The following is a 20254-nucleotide window of genomic DNA, read 5'->3' on the forward strand; positions in this document are numbered from 1 at the left end:
ATGTGAAAAACCTCTCTGTTGAGCAGAAAGTTAGGGTAGAGACATATTTGATGATATAAAACCTGGATCATCAGGGTTTGGTTTGGTTTTGGTTTTGGTTTTTGGTTTGTTGTTTGTTTTTTCATTTAGGGGCCTAAGTCTTCCTGTGAGCTTAGCACATGAGCATAGTGTGTACATAACTATTAATTATGTGTAAGTTTAGTGACCAGATGCTTTCATTTTGACATTAGCCTGCAGACCCAGACGAAAAACAAAAACAAAACTGAGATTTAAGAGACTTATGCACATTGCAACTCTTTTCTTATCAGCTAGCTCACCACTGTCTTCATTTAGAGCCCTCAGTAGGGTGCCGGACATGGGAAACAACAGCAGCCACAAGATGCCCATTGAAATTTGAATTTCAGATAAGCAGTGAATGATTTTTTAAATAGGAATGTTCCATACTATTTCCCTCCATGTAATATTTGGGACATACTTAGACCAAAAGACTATTTCCTGTGCATCTGAAATTCAAATTTAACTGGACGTTCTATATTTTATCTGCAGCCTAACTTCCTTAAACCCCACCTCTATCCCTATAGCAATACTACATATGTTACTGTCTGCTTGTAGGTTCTCACTGCTGTGCTCATGTGCTAAGAACTGTCTGTCTCATTGCAGGTGGCTTGGTCACCATGGAGAACCTCTTACTGGTTCATCCAGATCTACAAACTAGTCTCCATCAAGGTGTCTGAACAAGGGTTCCAAAACTTAAGTGACACCACCACTTTCCTTAAAACACTTGAGTGGATTTCTGTCACACTTAGAATATAATCTAAAGAATTATCCCTGTGCTCTGTGAATTTCTCTGTGATCAGGCCCTCCTTCCCTCACTGGCCTCTATCTTGTCCCTCTCACCAAACAAGTGGGCCATTCCAGGTTTTCCCCCAGCTTTACCTGATCCCCCAGGAAGGTCAAGAGGAGAGTCTTTTCCCCTTCAAGGGTGCTGAACTTTCATCCTCTTACAACAGCCAGTCAGTCATTGGCTAAGGTTTACTCCAGAAACATATTAACTCCCTGGATTTTTGGCTCTCAGTTTGTGGATCAAACAATTCCAGTAACTGAGAGGTAGTTCTCTGATGAAGGTTTTCAGAAGCTATAAGCCACCAAAAGCAAACTCATGAGTCCACAGAGCCAGTAAGGAATCTGAAGAGATCTGGGTGCATCCGCGGCAGCATGACTAGGACAAGATTCCAGACGCACATCACTGGAAGAGTTTAGCTGCCTTCATTGCAGAAATGTCCCTGGGTATCGTCAGCAGACTGCGGGATAGTTAGGCCTCTCGGGCAAGTCTGAGAGTAAGAATGAGAACTTTGGTCATACCCAAGGGTCAGGGGCAAACAAAGAGCTGGTCTGGTTCTGAAACAGAATGAGCTGCTCTCTGGCAGGCTTCTTTGGAGAAACAAAAGTGAGTTCTGCCCTCTTGAAGCTTAGCATTTTCAAACTGGGAGTTCGCAGTATAGGGTGAGTAGGCAGGGTATTAGCAGAGCTTCTGGTGAATAAATATTTAAGTATGAAGAAGCAGATATTAATGTCTTCAAATGTCTGGAAATGATAATTGAAGAAGTTCAGATTATTTGTTATTTTACAATGGAATAGCCACATGTAAAGAGTCCAAAAGAACTGTCTCTGTGCTGTAGGGAAATTGTACTTCAGCCCTAATGTAGATATAATCTTAGAAATTGCAGGGGTGTAGCTATATCACCCATCAGAACGTAATAGCTGGACAAGATGAGGCCACACCAAAGAATTCTTGAAATACTCTGTTAAAAGCATACTGCTATGTTTTGTGATTGCTGCTTTATAATTGTTATAATCCATCAATTTAATATTATGAAAAATTCTAATAAATCATGACTAAGTCACAGTTGGTAAGACATGACTAGCATCCTGGGCTGTGCTCTGAGCCCCACTAATTTATTAGCCCATTGATTTGAAATCGATTGAAATTAAAGATCTTCTCTGAATGGTAGGTAAGTGGCTTTGGGCAGAATTCTATCCAATGTTCAAATAAGGAAATGCTTTCCAGGCTGAACTGGGGTCTGAGAGATTGTATTTGAAAACTCTTTCCTGTCCCTCCCCTCTCTGAGATGTGAGGAGGCCCAAGGCACACCCAGTCATGCTTCCTCTCTCACCTGGACTGTGTGCTCAGTGTCCCCAGCATGGGTGTACCATACCACTCTTAACCCATGTGACCCAATTCTGAGTAATTCAAGCATTTTCAAGGCAAAATGTACTGTGGAATGACATTTTCAGAACCGAATAGACTGATTTCTTTGATTAAAAAATATTCTCTCAATCAAAAAGGAATCAAAAGTATTGGCTGCTCTCTTTTGAAATCAGTTTTCTAAATTGTCTTTTTTAATCAGAAACTTTGGTTCTTTGCTATTTCAAAAGGCCAGATGTGGGGCACCTGGGTGGCTTAGTCGGTTGAGCGTCCAATTTTGGCTCAGGTCATGATCTCACTGTTCGTGGGTTCGAGCCCTGCGTTGGGCTCTGTGCTGACAGCCAGTTCAGAGCCTGGAGCCTGTTTCAGATTCTGTGTCCCCCTCTCTCTCTGACCCTCCCCTGCTCATGCTGTCTCTCTCTCTCAGAAATAAATAAAACATTTTAAAAAAAGGCCAGATGTCCAGAAAAACCCACTTTTGGCTTATAACAGTCAGACTAATTCATATGTTTATTATAAAAATGCCTGTTTTTACCTTTAGGTCTGTACATCTGGCTCATTTAGAATGGTGTCAAATAATAAAGTATATGCTTAAAAATGGGAGTAATGTTTTAAAATTAATAAAATTCACTGGTAAACATATAAAAAGACCCTGAGTCTTACCAATAATCAGAATAAAATGAACTAAAACAATAATGAAAGGCTTAAAAAGTAAGATAATGTTGGGGTGTGTGTATGGTGGTCAAGGATACAGAGCAACTGAATTCATTCATCTTCCATCCTCCTCCAGACACACCAGAATGCAGAATTACATGTGGCGAGGGACGTTCCTTGTTCAAATGGGAGTATGAATTTATACAATCAACTTGTCATTAGCTATTAAAACTAGGAGATAAGTAAAGCCTATAAGCCAGCCATTTTACTCCTGAGAATTTATTGTAGGGAAATTCTTGCGCATATGTACCAGGAAACCTAAATGAAGATCTGCTCATTACAGAGTTCTTTGTTTCAGGGGAAAAAAAACTAATAATAATCCAGATGTCCTTCAGTGAAGGAAATGAGAAATAAACTGTTGTATATTCATAAAATGATGGGTTCCTGGGTGGCATAGTCAGTTAAGCGGCTGCCTTCGGTTCAGGTCATAATCTCGTTCGTGGTTTTTGAGTTTGAGCCCTCTGTCCGGCTCTGTGCTAACAGCTCAGAGCCTGGAACCTGCTTCAAATTTTGTGACTCCTTCTGTCTCTGCCCTTCCCCCACTTGTGCTCTGAGTCTCTCTCTCTTGCAAAAAAGAAAGAAAAGAAAAATAAATGAATAACCATAAAATGAGATACTAGGATGCAATAGAAGAGATCTATAGTAATAGATATAATTTTTAAAAAAGATCTGTGTGGTCAGTATAGGTAGATCTCAAAGCAATACTGGTCTAAAAACAAGAACATTGCCAAATGCTATGTATAATATAATATGTATTACATAGAAATATTATGTATTATATATTGCTAATTGAAGCATGTAATTAAAGTATGCAATGGCTTGGATATATACTTAATTTATGATAGGGGTTATCTCCAGGAAGAGAGAGAATAAGAATGTATTGTGATGGAGAAAAGAGGATACATAACCTTTATTTTTAGAGTTTTCTTTAAGAAACGTGATGTCAAGGGGCGCCTAGGTGGCTTAGTCAGTTAAGTGTCCAACTTCAGCTCAGGTCATAATCTCACACCCTGTGAGTTCAAGCCCCATGACAGGCTCCGTACTGACAGCTTGGAACCTGGACCCTGCTTCAGATTCTGTGTCTCCCTCTCTCTCTGCCCCTCACCCCTCACGCTCACTCCCTCCCTCTCTCTCAAAAATAAATAAAAACATTCAAAAAATTAAAAAAAAAGAAATGTGATGTCAATATGATAAAAATGTTAGCATTTGTTTTTCTGAGAAGCATATACATATATATTTATTACTCCTTGCATTGTTCTGTATTTTAAAAAGTTCATAACTGAATAATCAATATGAAAGCAACAATCACCCTAGAAGAAAAATGGGCAAAGAACAGGAAAAGGAGGGGCACGTAAGTGGCTCATTAGGTTGTGCATCCAACTTGATCTCAGCTCAGGTCTTGATCTCAGGGTCATGAGTGCTGTCTCTGCACTGGGCTCTGCGCTGGTATGAAGCCTCAAATGCAAAAACAAAACAAAAACATGAGCAGGAAATTCCTAAAGTTGCACTCATATGTGGAATGTAAGAAACAAAACAGATGAACATAGGGAAAAAATAAAAAGAGAGACAGAGGCAAACCAACAAACAGACTCTTAACTATAGAGAACAAACTGAGCTGCTGGAGGGGAGCAGGTGGGGAGATGGGTTAAATGGGTGATGGACATTAAAGAGGGCACTTGTAATGAGCACTGAGTGTTAAATGTAAGTGATGGATCACTAAATTCTACTCCTGAAAGTAATATTACTCTGTGTGTTCACGAACTGTAATTTAAATAAAAACTTGGAACTACACTAAAAAATCATTAAGACTACACCATATATTAAAAACAAAAAAAGAAATTCCTAACATTGTATGCAAATTAGAAGGCTTGGATGGCTCAGTCAGTTAAGTGTAGGGCTTTGCTTAGTCACGATCTCATGGTTTGTAGGTTTGAGTCCTGCGTCGCTTTCTGTGCTGACAGCTCAGAGCCTGGAGCCTGCTTCAGATTCTGTCTCTCTCTCTGTCCCTTCCCAACTGTCTCTCTTTCTCTCTCTCTCTCTCTCTCTCTTACACACACACTCTCTCTCTCTCTCAAATATAAATAAACATTAAAAAAGAAATGCAAATTAAACGATAGAAGTATTTCCCATATGAGACTGCCAAAGATTAAAATGAATGATGATACTCAGGACTATAGAAAATATAAGGAAGTGTGAGATCTTGACACAGTTAAAAGTAAAGGAAGCTCGCTGAGCGAAGTAAGTCAGGCAGAGAAGGACAAATACCATATGTTTGCACGTATAGGAGGATTAGGAGNGTAGATCATTTAAAATGTGTAATTATGTTGATATAACAATTTTTCTTTTAGAAATTTATCTTATAAAATAACAATGCATTCAGAAATGTATCCATGCCATTATTTATGTTTGGCAATGCAGACAGCATGCATTGAATGACTCACAAAAAAGTGGTGAATGTGCCTTTGAGAAGGGAAATGTGCAATACAAGTTTGAAGAGCTATAGAGAATGTCCATTATATATTTTTTTATATATTTTTATTTTTAGAAGTTTGTATTTTCATTTTAGTTAGTTAACTAACATACAGTGTTATGCTAGTTCAGGTGTACAATATAGTGATTCACTACGTCCATACATCACCCAGTGCTCATTACAAGTGTGTCACCCACTTCACCCGTTCCCTCATCCACTTCTCTGGTAACCATTAGTTTCTTCTTGAAGAGTCTCTTTCTTGGTTTATCTGTCTCTCTCTCTTTTTTCCCCTTTATTCATTAGTTTTGTTTCTTAAATTCCACATATGAGTGAATTCATATGTTATTTGTCCTTCTCTGACTGACTTATTTTGCTTAGGATTATACTCTCTAGCTCCATTCNATATATATGGAGATATATATATCTCACATCTTCTTTATCCAATTTGTCTATCAATGGAAAGGGAATGTTTCCATATCTTGGCTCTTATAAATAATGCTGCTTATAAACAAAAGGATGCATGTATCCATTTTAATTTGTATTTTTGTAGTTTTGGGGTAAATACCCATTAGTGTGGTCACTGGTTCAAAGGTTGGTCCACTTTTAACTTTTTTAGGAAACTTCATACTGTTTTCCAGAGTGGCTGTACCAGTTAACATTTCTACCATCAGTGCAGGAGTGTCTCTTTTTCTCCACATCCTCACCAACACCTGTTTCTTATGTTGTTGATTTTAGCCATTGTGACAGGTATGAGGTAATATGTCATTATAGTTTTGATTATATTTCCTTGATAATCAGTGATAAACATCTTTTCAGATGTCTGTTGGCTGTCTAGATGTCTTATTTGGAGAAATGTCTATTGATGTATTCTACCCATTTTTAAATTGGTTAGTTGTTTTTTGGGTGTTGAGTTTTGTAAGTTCTTTTTATATTTTGGATATTAACCCTTTATCGGATATGTCATTTGCAAATGTCTTCTCCCATTCTGTAAGTTGCCTTTTAGTTTTGTTGATTCTTTCCTTCACTGTGCAGAAGATATTATTTTGATGTAATCCCAATAGTTTATTTTGACACTTGTTTCCCTTGCCTGAGGAGACCTATTTAGAAGAAAAACAAAGTCAAAGCTAATTTTCTTTATAACAGCTTTGTTGAAAAATAATGGACATACCATAAGCTCACCCTTTTAAGGTCTATAATTCAGTGGGTTTTAGTATATCCAAAGGGTTCTGGAACCATCACCATTATCTAATTCTAAATATTTGCATCATACCAAAAAGAAACTAGATATTCTGTATCTTACACCTTGAAAGTCTGAATTTATAGCTTTGAACTTTCCCTTGGCTTTTTGCAGCATCTAATATATTTCAATCTCTATTTGCCTTTTCTGAACATTTCATATAAATGGAATCATACAGTGTGTGGTCTGGATTCTTTCACTTAGCATGCTTTCAAGGTTTATCCAGGTGTATCACATATCAGTATTTTAGCATTGCATTCCTTGTTATGTCTGCATAATATTCTATTGTATGGATATAGCACATTTTATATATCCATTCATTAGGATGATGGACATTTGGATTGGTTCTCCTTTTTGGCTATGATAAATAGTGCTGCTGTGAACACTTATGTATAAGTTTTTCTGTGGATATATATTTTTATTTCTCTTGGATATATAGCTAAGGAGTGAAATTTCTGCGTAATAAAATAATTGTATGTTTAATCTTTGAGAAACTTCCAGGCTGTTTCCAAAATGGCTGTACCATTTTACATTCCCATCAGAAGAGTATGAGAATTCAGATTTCTTCCAATCCTCCCCAACATTTGATATGATCTGGCTTTTTGAGGCAGCCGTATTAGTGGGTGTGAAGTGATACCTCACTATGATTTAGAATTGCATTTCCTTAGTGGCTAATGATGTTGAGCATCTGTCATGTACTTATTGATCATTTGTATTTCTTCTTTGGTAAGATATTTGTTTAGATCCTTTGCCCATTTTTAAATTGGTTATTTGTCTTTTTATTTTTGAGTTGTAAGAGCTCTTTATATACCTTGAAAACAGGCCCCTCATCAGATATTTGATTTGAAAATATTTTCTCCAATTCTGTGGGTTATATTTTCGTTTTATGGTAGTGTCCTTTGAAGAATAGTAGTTTTTAATTTTGATGAGGTCCAGTTCATCTATTTTCTTTTGTTACTTGTGATTTTGATGCCACATCTAAAAACCTGGCTTAGATTTACTAATATATTTTCTTCTAAGATTTTTAGTTTTACATTTACATCCATCATCCTATTTTGAGACATTTTTAAAGTTTTTTTTTTTCATTTTTATTGTTTATTTTGAGAGAGAGTAAGAGAGCACATGTGTGTGACTGGGAGAGGGGCAGACAGAGAGGGAGAGAGAAAATCGCAAGCAGGTTCCACACTCTTAGCATAGAGACTGATCTGGAGCTTGAACTCACAAACTGTGAGATCATGATCTGATGTGAAATCAAGAATCAGACGCTTAACAGACTGAACCACCCAGGTGCCCCTTTCATCCTATTTTTAATTAATTTTTGTATGTGGTATGAAGAAGTGGTCCATTTTTTTTCTGTTGCATATGTATATCCAATTATTCTAGTACCCATTGTTGAAACACTGTTGTTTCCCCCATTTAGTTATCAGAACAGCCTTGTAAAAAAATAAATAACCATAAATCAGAGGGGCTTATTTCTGGATTCTTAATTCTATTTCATTGATTTATATGTTTATTCCTATGACAATATCACACCCTCTTAATTATTGTAAGCTAGTTTTATTTTTTTATTTTATAGTTTATTGTCAAGTTGATTTCCATAGAACACCCAGTGCTCATGCCGACAAGTGCCCTCCTCCATGCCCATCACCCCCCTTCCCCTTTCCCCCACTCCCATCAGTCCTCAGTTTGTTCTTAGTACATGGTTTGCCTCCCTCCCTCTCGCAAACTATTTTTCCCCTTCCCCTCCCCCATGGCCCTCTGTTAAGTTTTTCCTGACCCACATATGAGTGAAAACATGTGGTACCTGTCTTTCTGTGCCTGCTGTATTTCACTTAGCATACCACCCTCTAGTTCCATCCATGTTGCTACAAATGACCAGATTTCATTGTTTCTCATTGTCATGTAGTATTCTATTGCATATATAAACCACATCTTCTTGATCCATTCATCAGTTTATGAACATTTAGGCTCTTTCCATGATTTGGCTCTTGTTGAAAGTGCTACTATGAACATTGGGGTACCTGTGCCCCTATGCATCAGCACTCCTATATCCCTTGGATAAATTCCAAACAGTGCTATTGCTGGGTGGTAGGGGAGTTCTGTTGTTAATTTTTTGAGGAAACTTCACACTTTTCCAGAGGGGCTGCACCAGTTTACATTCTCACCAACAGTGTAGGAGGGTGCCCATTTCTCCACATCCTCGCCAGCATCTAGAGTCTCCTGATTTATTCATTTTAGCCACTCTGATCGGCCTGAAGTGGTATCTGAGTGTGATTTTGATTTGTATTTCCCTGATGGTGAGTGACGATGAGCATCGTTTCATGTGTCTGTTGGCCGTCTGGATGTCCTCTTTGGAGAAGTGTCTGTTCATGTCTTCTGTCCATTTCTTTACTGGATTATTTGTTTTTTGGATGTGGAGTTTGGTGAGTTCCTTATAGATTTTGTTTACTAGCCCTTTGTCTGATATGTCACTTGCAACTACCTTTCCCATTCTGTCAGTTGCCTATTAGTTTTATTGATTGTTTGCTTTGCCATGCAGAAGCTTTAATCTTGATGAGGTCCCAATAGTTCATTCTTGCTCTTGATTCCCTTGGCTTTAGGGATGTGTCAAGTAACAAATTGCTGTGGTGGAGGTGAAGGAGGTTGTTTCCTGCTTTCTCCTCTAGGGTTTTGATGGTTTTCTGTCTCACATTCAGGTCCTTCATCCATTTTGAGTTTATTTTTGTGTATGGTGTGAGAAAGTGATCTAGTTTCATTCTTCTGCATGTTGCTGTCCAGTTCTCTCTTTGTGTCTTCTTTAATTTCCTTCATAAGTTTTCTATACTTTTCATCATAGAGATCTCCTATATCTTTGGTTAGTTTTATTAGTAGGTATTTTATGGTTTTTTTTGTGCAATTGTGAATGAGATCAGTTTCTTAATTTCTTTTCTGTTGCTTCATTATTGATATATAAAAATGCAACTGATTTCTATACATGGATTTTGTACCCTGCAACTTTGCTGAATTCGTGGATCAGATCTAGTAGTCACCTGGTGGAGTCTGCTGAGTTTTCTATGTAGAGTATCATGTCGTCTGCGAAAAGTGAAAGTTTGACTTCTTCTTTACCAATTCTGATGCCTTTTATTTTCTTTTGTTGTCTGATTGCTAACTCTAGGACTTCCAGCCCTATGTTAAACAACAGTGGTGAGAGTGGACATCCCTGTCGTGTTTCTGGTCTCAGGCGGAAAGCTCTCAGTTTTTCCGCATTGAGGATGATGTTAGCTGAGGGCTTCTCATAGATGGCTTTTATGATGTTTAAGTAAGTTCCTTCTATCCCGACTTTCTTAATGGTCTTTATTAAGAAGGGATGCTGTATTTTGTCAAATGCTTTTTCTGCATCTGTCAACAGGATCATATGGTTTTTATCTTTTCTTTGGTTAATTTGATGTATCATATTGATTGATTTGTGAGTATTGAACAAGCCCTTAACCCAGGAATGAATCCCACTTGATAATGGTGGATAATTCTTTTAATATACTGTTGAATTCAATTTGCAAGTATCTTGTTGAGGATTTTGCATCAGTATTCATCAAGGATATTGGCCTGTAGTTCTCTTTTTTGGCTGGATCTCTGTCTGACTTGGGAATCAAAGTGAGGCTGGCTTTGTAAAATGAGTCCAGAAGTTTTCCTTCGATTTCTATTTTTTGGAATAGCTTGAGAAAAATGGGTATTAACTCTGATTTAAATGGTTGGTAGAATTCCCCAGGGAAGCTATCTGGCCCAAGGCTCTTCTTTGTTGGGAGATTTTTGATAACAGAGTAGATTTCCTCACTAATTATGGGTCTGTTCAGATTTTCTATCTCTTCCCGTGTGAATTTTGGTAGTGAGTGTGTGTTTAGGAATTTGTCCATTTCTTCGAATTGTCTAGTTATGCTGAGTGAAATAGGCAGAGAAGAACAGATACCATATATTTGCACATATAGGTGGATTAGGAGGAAGTTAAAGGAGGACCATGCGGGAGAAGAAGGGGAAAAATAGTTGGGAAGAGGGAGGAAGCAAACCATGAGATAATCTTTAATGCTGAAAACAAACTGAGGGCTGATGGGGGGTGGGGGGAGGGGAAAGGGGTGATGGGCATGGGAGAGGGCACTTGTTGGGATGAACACTGCGTGTTATATGTAAACCAACTTGACAATAAACTATTTTTTAAAAAGGAATATTCTGAATTTGACTATAAAAAAAGAAATAAATTTAACAAAAATATAAACTAAAAACTACAAAACATTGGTAAAATAATTTAAAAAGATATACATAAATTGAAAGACATCCTATCATCATGGACTAGAAAATTTAATTTTGATAAGGTGGCAATACTTCCCAAACTGATTTTCAGATTAATTGTAATCCCTATCAAATCTCAGCTGGCATTTTTGCTGAAATTGACAACATTATTCTAAAATTCACAGAAAGAAACAAGTGACACCAAATAGTTACAATTTTTTAAAACTGAAGTTGGAGACCTCAGACAGTCCTATTTTTAAACTAGTTTACAGGCTATACAGACGGAAGATGGTGGAGAAATAGGGAGCTCTGTACTTCCCCCCTGCAAACTCAAACAAATAAAGGCTGAAGCCAAAAGACACTGAACTGCAAGAGTCTGGGAGGAAAAGATACAGAGTCCACTAAGAAGACAACCTCATAGAGCTACCTCAAGAAACAAGCCAAAGTACACATGGTGGAGAGTCTCAAATATCACTATGAATAGGGAAATAAAATAACCAAAGGCACAACAAGAGAGATCAAGGGGCAACATTAAAAGAACACTTTCTGAATGGACAGGCCCTGGACAGTCAATTAGTCTCCTTTAATATAGCAGTACTCACAGGTGCAGAGTGCATAACAAGCTTTTAAAACTTACAAGAGACAGAAAGTTAGCCAAAATGATGAAATGGAAGAATTCTCCTCTAAAAAAATTCCAGGAAGAAGTGACAGTTAAAGAATTGGTCAAAACAGTTATAAGCAACATAGCTGAAAAAGAATTTAGAATAATAGTCATAAAATTAATCACTGAGTTTGAAAAAGGCATGGAAGACACCAGAGAAGCTACTGCTGCAAAGATTATGGAGCTTAAAAACAGTTGTGATGAATTAAAAAATGCTAAAAATGAGGTGCATAATCAAATGGAGGCATCCAATGCACAGAATGAAAAAGTAGAGAGGAGAATAGGTGAATTAGAAGACACAATTATAGAAAAAGAGGAAGCTGAGAAAAAGGGAGATAAATTGATCCAGGAGCACGAAAGGAGAATTCAAGAACTGAGTGATGCAATCAAACAGAACAATATCCATGTCATAGGAATTCCAGAAGAAAAAGAGAGCAGGGCTGAAGGGGTACTTGAACAAATTATAGCTGATAACTTCCTCAATCTGGGGAAGAAAACAAACATTGAAATCCAAGAGGCACACAGAACTCCCCTCAGACGTAACTTGTATCGATTTTCTGCATGACATATCATAGTGAAACTGGCAAAATATAAGGACAAAGAATTCCGAAAGCAGCTAGGGATAAAAGGGCCATAGCACCAAAAGGGAGACCTATCAGAGTAGTTACAGGCCTATCTACTAAAACTTGGCAGACCAGGAAAGAATGGCAGGAAATCTTCAATGTGATGAACTTAAAAAATAAGCAGCCAAGAATCCTTTATCCAGCAAGCCTGTCATTCAGAATAGAAGGAGAGATAAAGGTTTTCCCAAACAAACAAAAATTGAAAGAATTCATCACCACTAAAACAGCCCTACAAGAAATCCTAAGGGGGACTCTATGAGGGAAATGTTGCAATGAACAGAAGATACCAGAGACACCACCGCAAGCATTAATCCTACAAAGAACACAATGACTCTACACCCATATTTTTGAATAATAACACTGAATGTAAATGGACTAAATGCTCCAATCAAAAGACATAGGGTAACAGAATGGCATAAAAAAACAAAATCCATCTATTTGCTATCTACAAGAGACTCATTTTAGACCTGAGGACACCTTCAGATTGAAAGTAAAGGGATGGAGAAATATATATCATGCTACTGGAAGTCAAAAGAAAGCTGGAGTAACCATACTTATATTGGACAAACTGGACTATAAAGGCAGTAACAAGAGATGAAGAAGGCCATTATATAATAATTACAGGGTCTATCCATCAGGAAGAGCTAAGAATTATAAATGTCCGTGCACCAAATTTGGAAGCACCCAAATACATAAAACAACTAATCACAAACAGAAGCAATCTTATGGATAAGAATGTAGTCATAGCAGGGGACTTTAATACTCCACTTAATAGCAATGGATAGATCAACTAGACAGAAAATCACTAAAGAAACAGTGGACCTGAACAATACATTGAATTTGACAGATATATTTAGAACTCTACATCCTGAGGCCATGGAATTCACTTTCTTCTCAAGTGCGAATGGCTCATTCTCCAAGATAGATCATATACTGGGACATAAAGCAGACCTCAATAAATATGAAAGAATTGAGGTTATACCATACACACTTTCAGATCACAATGCTATGAGACTTGAAATCAATCACAGGAAAATGTGTGGAAAACCTCCAAAAACACAGAGGTTAAATAACAGCCTATTAAAGAATGAATGGCCAATCAGGCAATTAGAGAAGAAATTAAAAATATAAGGAAACAAATGAAAATGAAAACACAACAATCCAAACTCTTTGGGAAACAGCAAAGGCAGTCCTAAGAGGAAAATACATTGCAATCCAGGCCTATTTCAAGAAATTAGGAAAAGCGCAAATACAAANGAATTGATAAACCTCTAGCCAGGTTTCAAAAAGAAAAGAGAGAACATTCAAGAGAACAAACTGAGGACTGATGGGTGTTGGGGGGGAGGGGAGAGATAGGCATGGAGGAGAGCACTTATAGGGATGAGCACTGGGTGTTATATGCAAACCAACTTGACAATAAACTATTTGTAAAAAAAAAAAAAGAAGAAGAAGAAGAAGAAACATAAAAAAGAAAAGAAAAGAAGAGAGAGAGCACCCAAGTAGACAGATCATGAATAAAAATGGATTTATTACAACCAATCCCTCAGAAATATAAGCAATTATCAGGGAATACTATGAAAAATTATATGCCAACAAACTGGACAACGTAGAAGAAATGGACAAATTCCTACACACACACACACACACACACTACCAAAAATCACACAGGAAGAGATCGAAAATCTGAACAGACCCATAACTAGTGAAGAAATTGAATCAGTTATCAAAAATCTCCCAACAAAGAAGAGCCCTGGGCTAGATGGCTTCCCTGGGGAATTCTACCAGCCATATAAATCAGAGTTGATACCCATTTTTCTCAAGCTATTCCAAAAAACAGAAATGGAAGGAAAACTTCTGGACTCATTCTACGAAGCCAGCCTCACTTTGATTCCCAAGTCAGACAGAGACCCAGTGAAAAAAGAGAACTACAGGCCAATATCCTTGATGAATACAGATGCAAAAGTCCTCAACAAGATACTTACAAATCGAACTCAACAGCACATAAAAAGAATTATCCACCCTTATCAAGCGGGATTCATTCCTTGGTTACGGAGACTGTTCAATACTCACAAATCAATCAATGTGATACATCACATTAACCAAAGAAAAGATAAAAACCATATGATCCTGTTGATAGATGCAGCGAAGGCATTTGACAAAATACAGCATCCTTTCTTAATAAAAACCCTCGAGAATGTCAGGATAGAAGGAACTTACTTAAACATCATAAAAGCCATTTATTTTTGAAAAGCCCACAGCTAATACCATCCTCAATGGGGAAAAACTGAGAGCTTTCCCCCTGAGATCAGGAATACGACAGGGATATCCATTCTCATCACTGTTCTTTAACATAATTCTGGAAGTCCTAGAATCAACAATCAGACAACAAAGAGAAATAAAAGGCATCATATTGGCAAATAAGAAGTCAAACTTTCACTTTTCGCAGATGACATGATACTCTACGTAGAAAACCCGACAGACTCCACCAGAAGCCTACTATAACTGATCCAAGAATTCAGCCAAGTTGCAGGGTACAAAATCAACGTACAGAAATCGGTTGTATTCTTATACATCAACAATGAAGCAACAGAAAATCAAGAAACTGATCCTATTCACAATTGCACAAAAAAACCATAAAATACCTAGGAATAAACCTAACCAAAGATATAAAAGATCTGTATAGTGAAAACTATCGAAAACTTATAAAGGAAATTGAAGAAGACACAAAGAAATGGAAAAACATTCCATGCTCCTGGGTCGGAAGAATAAATATTGTTAAAATGTCATTACTAACCAAAGCAATCTACATATTCAATGCAATCCCAATCAAAATTGCACCAGCATTCTTCTCAAAACTAGAACAAACTATCCTAAAATTTGTATGGAACCACAAAAGACCCCGAATAGCCAAAGTAGTGTTGAAGAAGAAAACCAAACAGGAGGTATCACCATCCCAGACTTGAGCCTCTACTACAAAGCTATAATCATCAAGACAGTATGGTATTGGCACAAAAACAGACACATAGACCAATGTTAAATTTATTTCTAAAAATTATTTTATGTTATTAGAAATGAAATTATGTTCATAATTTCACTTTTGCAGTGTTCATTGCTTGTGTAAGGAAGGACAGTTGCTTTTTGTATATTGGTGTTGTATCTTGCAACTTTGCTGAATTTGTTTATTCATTTGGATTTTTTTTTTTTTTGGCATGAACTCTTTATAATTTCCTATCCCAAGATCATGCCTAGTTGAATAGAGATGGTTTTACTTGTTCCTTTCCAATTTGGAGCCATTTGTTTCCTTTTCTTGACTGATTACCCAAGGTAGAACCTCTAATACAATTCACCCTTGAACAGCATGGGTTTGAACTGCATGGATCCACTTATATGTGGAATTTTTTGTTAAACAGAGTAAGGTACTGTAAGTGCATTTTCTTTTCTTTAGGATTTTCTTAATAATGTTTTCTCTTTTAAAAAATGTTTTTATTAATATTTGAGAGATGGAGAGAGTGAGAGTGTGAGAGATCATGAACTGGGGAGACATAGAATCTGAAACAGGCTCTGGACTCTTAGCTGTCAGCATAGAGCTCAATGTGGGGCTTCAACTCATGATCCCTGAGATCATGACCTGAGCCAAAGTCAGATGCTCAGCTGACTGAACCACTCAAGTGCCCCTTAATAATGTTTTCTTTAGCTAACTTTATTGTAAGAATATAGTATATAACACATATAATATACACAATATGTGTTTATTGACTATTTGTATTATCATTAAGGCTTCTGGTCAACAGTAGACTGTTAAGTAGTTCTTTTATGGGAGTCAAACAGATTTTCGACTGTGCAGGGGCTGTGTGGCCATAACCCCATGTTGTTCAAGGGTCAGCTGTATAATGTTGAATAGAAATTATGAGAGCAGGCATAGACATCCTTGACTTGTTTCTGATCTTAGTGGAAAAGCATTCACTCTTTTATTATTGACTATGATGTTAGCTGTGGTTATCTGTAGATGTCCACTATCAGGTTGAGGAAGTTTTCTTAATTTCTTAGTTTTCTGAGAGCTTTATTATAAAAGGATATGAAACTTTGTGGAATGCATTTTCTGCCTCTTTTGGTCTGACCATGTGTTTTATGTCCTTTATTTTGTTAATATTATTTTTGGATATTAAGCTGTCATTGCTAATTTTATATGTCAACTTGACTGGAGTAAGGGATGTGCAGACAGGTGTTAACACATTATTTCGTACTGTATCTGTGAGGCGGTTTCTGGAAGAGATTAAGATTTGAATAGGTAGACTGAGTAAGATCACTCTTATTAATGAAAGTGGCATCATTCAGTCTGCAGAAGGACTGAATAGAACAAAAAGGTGTGGGAGGGGTGAGTTTTCTTTCTTTGCTTGAGCTAGGACATCCATTTTCTCTGACCTTTGGATATGGGTGCTCCGGGTTCTTTGGTCTTTACACTCAGACTGGGATTTACATCATTGGTCTCTTCAACTCTTGGGCTTGGACTTGGACTTAGACCAGTGGCTCTCATGGTTCTCAGGCTTTCTTACTCAAATACATCAACTTCTTTCCTTGTTCTTCTTGAAGATGGCACATTCTAGGACTTCTGGGCCTTGAGAATCATGTGAATCAATTCCTGTAATAAATCTCTATACATTTGTGTATGTATATAAATATACATATTATATATATATTATATATATGTATATATATTATATATATACAGTTGTTATACAAAAATTGCTTTGTTTTTCTGGAGAATTCTGGAAATTAACCAAAGACTTGGAACAATACAGTGAGGGTCTCTAAAGCAATATGGCTGAATCTTGGTAGGAACAAACAGTTCTGTGGAGTTTTAGCTAGAAAGGTTTTCATCCCTCTCTCGTGATATCTACAGTAAGCTTGATAACCAGCAGCCTCACAATTAGTAATGGTGGAAAAGCCAGCAGCCTAGCAGCCACTGGAGGGGGCAAAATGATTCAGAGCTCTCCAAAAAGCCCCATCTCCTGAGACTGTCATTAGTTGACCTATGTAGCAGCTCCTTGGAAAATGTCCTGTCACAGCATTTGTCTTTATTTGATCTGACTCAGAGTTTGCTCAGTAGGAGCAGTCCTATATCCCCAGGGTATTTGTTGCCATTCCAGAGGTGTTTCTCTAAATGTGTTACTTTTGCAGTGGAAAAAGTACTTTCTAAAATGTTTGTACAGTATAATTAGGAGCTATTATAATAATGATCAACAATTAAGTATTTAAAAATTGCCCCACGGGGCACCTGGGTGGCTCAGTTGGTTACGTGTCCCACTTCAGCTCATGTCATGATTTTGTCATTCATGGGTTTAAGCCCTGCATCGGGCTCTGTGCTGATGGGTCAGAGCCTAGAGCCTGCTTTGGACTCTGTGTCTCCTTCTCATTCTGTCCCTCTCCTGCTTGCTCTCTCTCTCTCTCTGAAAAATAAATAAACATTAAAAAAATTTAAAAATTGCTTTAAAAGGAATGCTATGTTCATAGCATTTAGAACGTGTGTGTGTGTGTGTGTGTGTGTGTGGTGTGTGCGTGTGTAATGCTGAACAATAATAGGTAATAACTTTACATATGTCTATACAAGTGATAGAGAAACATAAGAAACATGTCCCAAAATATTAATAATGGTTGGGGGTGGAGTGTAATCCATAAATGTGGAACTGTGATGTAAACCTTAATATTCATTTAAAATATGATGAATATATCTAAGATAGTTTTATTTCCTAGTTCAAAGAATACATTCTTCTCATACCGTAGTTTAAAAAAATAAATATGATATTAACTTGCCAGCTATCTGTTATCCATAAAGGGACATAGGTCACTGTTTGATAGGAAATTTTCTACCTATATTATTACTTTAGAAACCTGAGTCAGAGAAAAGGAAACATAAAGATATTGTCCCTTGACTATTAAGTAAGCATGCCACTTTCTTAGATGTATTTAGTTGGGTTCAAGAGACACTAATACCAATTCCCAGAACTGCTTTTGCTTTTAGAATCTGCACAGATCCCTGAGAATATGTAATTTCTCCATTGCTTAGCAACTGTTCCATTATTTTCAGGAACTTGTTAAATGAATGAATGCATTTTGATGACAAGACAGCTTTATTCATGCCATGCTCTGGGCCATCATGTAATAATAAGAGATAACAAAATGAAATATTGCAAAGATCATGTCCCTAGTCACTTCTGCCCACAAAAACAGAAGAGCTAGGTTGAAAAGAAACTTTTTAAGCAAACAGATTTTTAAAAGGTAATAGAAAAAGCATATTGATTCTGAAATAATTATGTTGTTTACACACATTCACATTCCCTCTTTATGAGTTGTTAGGGACCTTCCATGAAAAAAAATACAAACCGAAGTTCTATGTGGACATCAGTCTGGACAGTTTCAAAATCTCTGAATTGGCTCTGGTTCCCCTTACACGAATGCAGGTTATAAACTCAGACCTGTGTTGGAAGGTAACTGATAATCAAGGTTCCCAAAATGAACAGCTCAGAGATTCTTCCCGGGAAGATTGCACACTGGAAGGATACATCCTCCGGATCCCGTTCCTCTGCATGAAGAAAATGCTGTATGTTAATACCCTTTACATGGAAATAACCATTCTAAACAATTATGGCTTAATATATTTAGCTTGGTTTTAACTCTGAGAGAGCCCAAGGTGAAATTTTGGTGCCTAAATTTCAATTACACATTTACTCTCAGGTCTTGAAAATTTTTAGTTTTTCCTAAGCACGTTTGAGGAAACATGTACACATGAGCACACACATACACATAGTGAATAATTTGACAACAAATGTGAAAATTTAAAAAATCCTAGGTCATAGGATTATGTCACCTAACTTACGTATCAGTGAATAATGAAATTTTGAAAACTAAATATATTTTTAGGCTCAAAGTCAAGGAGCAGGAGCAGGACTTCAGTCCCTCCTCTTCAGCCCAGGGAAACTTTAATACTTAACCAATACAGAACCAACACTGGGAATCACCATTTCTAGTTCCAATTCATGCTCTTCCAACTCGATGCCTCCCTCTTCCTGCCAGAAACTTTAATCCCATTAACCAGGGTTAAAATTAATTTTGAGGGGCTTTTAAAGTAAACCTAATGCTGTAAAAATCTAAATAATAGAAAAGTACATGGAGTAAAAATTAATATTTCTCTTTGAGTCCTCACATATGAAATTTCTCTGTATGTGTATAATTCTCCTCTTGGTACTTCAGAAAATATAAAAAGTAGACTTTAATTAGGTGACTCAATTCAATGTAACCATTAAGATCTACACCTTCTGTCTGTCTGTAAGCATCGCTATTTGGGAAGTTAAGGCAAGCTATGGGGGCTGGGAGGCATACAGATATATGTGAAGTCACGTTTGTCTTCCATGAGCTTATAGGCTGTTTTGCGAGATAAAGCATGAATGGGATCACAATAATTTCCAGATGTGTAGTTTGAGAAGATACATAATTCAAAGAAGAGTAAGTCCATTAGTGAATGCTTCATGAAGAAAGTAGAATTTTAAGTGGATATTGAAAGAAGGATAGGATTTAGAGAAACAAAGGGAAGAGAGAAAAACTGAGATTAATTTCAAATGGCACACTTTTCAATTCCCAAAAGGATTGTAGTGCAGCTTGTAATAAGACAAACTACTCAACCTTTTATGCCTTACTTAGTTTTCTCCTTAGTAAAATGAGATAATATAAATAGAACCAACTTCATTGTTATTTTGAAGTTATCCTCTCCTAGGAGGATAAAATTTCACTTGGTTAGGAATGTGAGGGTGGAAGGGATTGCTAACAGAGGAAAAGAGTGAAAATCATTGTCAAGGTAGCCAGCAATTTCTCAGAACCTGAGGCAGGGATTTTTAACTACCACTTAACTTTTCTCTGTTACTCAGCTTGGAACTCAAATAATCTTTAACCAGTTCTGATTTCTCTTAGCTTAAAAGCCATATCTTTTAGAATTAGAGTTTAGGGTTGTCCCAACTGAATATACTGCTGTGCTTTCTTAGGTTTTTTTTTTTTTAATTTTTTAATTTTTTTAATGTTTCTTTATTTTTGA

This window comes from Crocuta crocuta, unplaced genomic scaffold, assembly GCF_008692635.1.
Source record: "Crocuta crocuta isolate KB4526 unplaced genomic scaffold, BGI_CrCroc_1.0 scaffold64, whole genome shotgun sequence".
In the NCBI taxonomy this organism is placed as follows: Eukaryota; Metazoa; Chordata; class Mammalia; order Carnivora; family Hyaenidae; genus Crocuta; species Crocuta crocuta.